This window comes from Arachis hypogaea, chromosome 14, assembly GCF_003086295.3.
Source record: "Arachis hypogaea cultivar Tifrunner chromosome 14, arahy.Tifrunner.gnm2.J5K5, whole genome shotgun sequence".
Lineage (NCBI taxonomy): Eukaryota > Viridiplantae > Streptophyta > Magnoliopsida > Fabales > Fabaceae > Arachis > Arachis hypogaea.
Window position 1 is genome coordinate 30,781,633 of NC_092049.1, and position 3,441 is coordinate 30,785,073.

General features: G+C 33.4%; 1 non-coding gene across 1 annotated transcript; it reads right to left on the minus strand.

Annotated features, from left to right (window-relative positions):
• Positions 1-2,442: 2,442 nt before the first annotated feature.
• Positions 2,443-2,550, minus strand: LOC112745401 (small nucleolar RNA R71). The gene has a single exon (XR_003173332.1). It is a non-coding gene; the product is annotated as a small nucleolar RNA R71 (small nucleolar RNA).
• Positions 2,551-3,441: the final 891 nt, after the last annotated feature.

Consider the following 3,441-nt stretch of genomic DNA (forward strand, 5'->3'; position numbering starts at 1 on the left):
TGGACAACTGACGGTGTATCTTGTTGCTCAGATTAGGTAATTTTCTTTTTGTTTTGTTTTCAAAAAAAAATCTTTCAAAAATCTCTCATCTGTTTTCGAAAAAAATAAAATAAAATAAATAAATAAATAAAAATGTTTTCAAAAATTTATTCAAAATTTTTAAGAATGAATTCTAGTGTTTCATGAAGCATGTGAAGCCTGGCTGGCTGTAAAGCCATGTCTAAATTCATTTGGACTGAGGCTTGCAATTTGTTATCAAGAGCAACTTAGTTGTTGCTCATCCACCTGCTGCTGATCCATGATCACCTGCTGAAGCTTGGCTGGCCATTGGCCATGTCTAGTGTTTTGGACTGGAGCTTTCTTTGAAGGCTTGGCTGGCTAGTGAGCCATGTCTAATTCCTGGACTGAAGCTTTAGACTAACATGGCAAGATTCCTGGAATTCATATTAAAAATTTTGGAATCCTTATTTTTCCTTTTTCATATAATTTTCGAAAAAATCCAAAAAAAATTAGAAAATCATAAAAATCAAAAATAATTTTCTGTTTCTTGTTTGAGTCTTGAGTCATATCATAAGTTTGGTGTCACTTGCATATGCATCTTGCATTTTTTCGAAAATATCATGCATTCATAGTGTTCTTCATGATCTTCAAGTTGTTCTTGGTAAGTCTTCTTGTTTGATCTTGATGATTTTTTGTTTTGTGACTTTTCATGTTTATCATATGCATTCTTGAATTCTTAGTGCGTAAGCATTAAAGAATTCTAAGTTTGGTGTCTTGCATATTTTTTTTTTTTTGCATTAAAAATTTTTCAAAAAAAAAATGTTCTTGATGTTCATCTTGACATTCATAATGTTCTTGGTGTTCATCTTGACATTCATAGCATTCTTGCATGCATCACATGTTTTGATCTAAAAATTTCATGCATTGCATATTTTTCATGTTTTTCATAAAAATTTCAAAAATCAAAAAAATATCTTTCCCTTTTTCTCTCATCAAATTCGAAAATTGAGTTGACTTTTTCAAAAGTTTTTAAAATCAAGTTGTTTCTCATGAGTCAAATCAAATTTTCAATTTTAAAATCTTATCTTTTTCAAAATCTTTTTCAAAAATCAAATCTTTTTCAAAATTCATGATTATTTTCGAAAATTTCAAAAATATTTTTCAAAAATCTTTTTCTTATTTTTAACCAAATTTTCGAAAATAACATAATCAATTAATGTTTTGATTCAAAAATTTGAAGTTTGTTACTTGCTTGTTAAGAAAGATTCAAACTTTGAGTTCTAGAATCATATCTTGTGATTTCTTATGAATCAAGTCATTAATTGAGATTTTAAAAATCAAATCTTTTTCAAAACTAATTTCAATCATATCTTTTCAAAAATATCTTCCTATCTTATCTTTTTCAAAAATTTGATTTCAAAATATCTTTTCTAACTTCCTAACTTCTTATCTTTTCAAAATTTGTTTCAACTAACTAACTAACTTTTTGTTTGTTTCTTATCTTTTTCAAAACTACCTAACTAACTCTCTCTCTCTAATTTTCGAAAATATCTTCCCTCTTTTTCAAAAATTTCTTTTTAATTAACTAATTATTCTTATTTTTATTTTTAATTTTAAAAAAAAAATTTTGAAAAAAATACTAACAATTTTCAAAAAAACCATTTTCAAAAATCACTAACTCTTTTTCAAAATAATTTTCAAAAATTATTCCTCCCCTATCTTATTCTATTTATTCATTCATATCCTAACATCTCATCTCACATCTCTGCCATCCTCACAGATGTGTTTCTTCCATTATATTACATTCTTTGTCTCCCGCTCTTCTTCTACTCACACAGGGATCCCTATACTGTGGTATAAAGGATCTCTATTATTATTATTATTTTTCTGTGCCTTCTTCTTTGTCATATGAGCAGGAGCAAGGACAAGAATATTCTTGTTGAAGCAGATCCGGAACCTGAAAGGACTCTGAAGAGAAAATTAAGAGAAGCTAAAATACAACAATCCAGAGATAACCTTTCAGAAATTTTTGAACAGGAAGAGGAGATGGCAGCCGAAAATAATAATAATGAAAGGAGGATGCTTGGTGACTTTACTGCACCTAATTCCAATTTACATGGAAGAAGCATCTCCATTCCTGCCATTGGAGCTAACAACTTTGAGCTGAAACCTCAATTAGTTTCTCTGATGCAGCAGAACTGCAAGTTTCATGGACTTCCATCTGAAGATCCTTTTCAGTTCTTAACTGAATTCTTGCAGATATGTGATACTGTTAAGACTAATGGAGTAGATCCTGAAGTCTACAGGCTCATGCTTTTCCCTTTTGCTGTAAGAGACAGAGCTAGATTATGGTTGGATTCTCAACCCAAAGACAGCCTGAACTCTTGGGATAAGCTGGTCACGGCTTTCTTAGCCAAGTACTTTCCTCCTCAAAAGCTGAGCAAGCTTAGAGCTGATGTTCAAACCTTCAGACAGAAAGAAGGTGAATCCCTCTATGAAGCTTGGGAAAGATACAAACAGTTGACCAAAAAGTGTCCTTCTGACATGCTTTCAGAATGGACCATCCTGGATATATTCTATGATGGTTTATCTGAGCTATCAAAGATGTCACTGGACACTTCTGCAGGTGGATCCATTCACCTAAAGAAAATGCCTGCAGAAGCTCAAGAACTCATTGACATGGTTGCTAATAACCAGTTCATGTACACTTCTGAAAGGAATCCTGTGAATAATGGGACGCCTATGAAGAAGGGAGTTCTTGAAGTTGACACTCTGAATGCCATATTGGCTCAGAATAAAATATTGACTCAGCAAGTCAATATGATCTCTCAGAGTCTGAATGGAATGCAAGCTGCATCCAACAGTACTCAAGAGGCTTCTTATGAAGAAGAAGTTTATGATCCTGAGAACCCTGCAATAGCAGAGGTGAATTACTTAGGTGAACCTTATGGAAACACCTATAACTCATCATGGAGAAATCATCCAAATTTCTCATGGAAGGATCAAAAGCCTCAACAAGGCTTTAATAATGGTGGAAGAAACAGGTTTAACAATAATAAACCTTTTCCATCATCCACTCAGCAACAGACAGAGAACTCTGAACAAAATGCTTCTAATTTAGCAAATCTAGTCTTTGATCTATCCAAGGCCACTGTAAGTTTCATGAATGAAACAAGATCTTCCATTAGAAATTTGGAGGCACAAGTGGGCCAGCTGAGTAAAAGGATCACTGAAATCCCTCCTAGTACTCTCCCAAGCAATACAGAAGAGAACCCAAAAGGAGAGTGCAAGGCCATTGACATAAGCACCATGGCTGAACCTGTAAGGGAAGGAGAGGACGTGAATCCCAAGGAGGAAGACCTCCTGGGACGTCCAGTGATCAATAAGGAGCTTCCCTCTGAGGAATCAAAGGACTCTGAGGCTCATCTAGAGACCATAGAG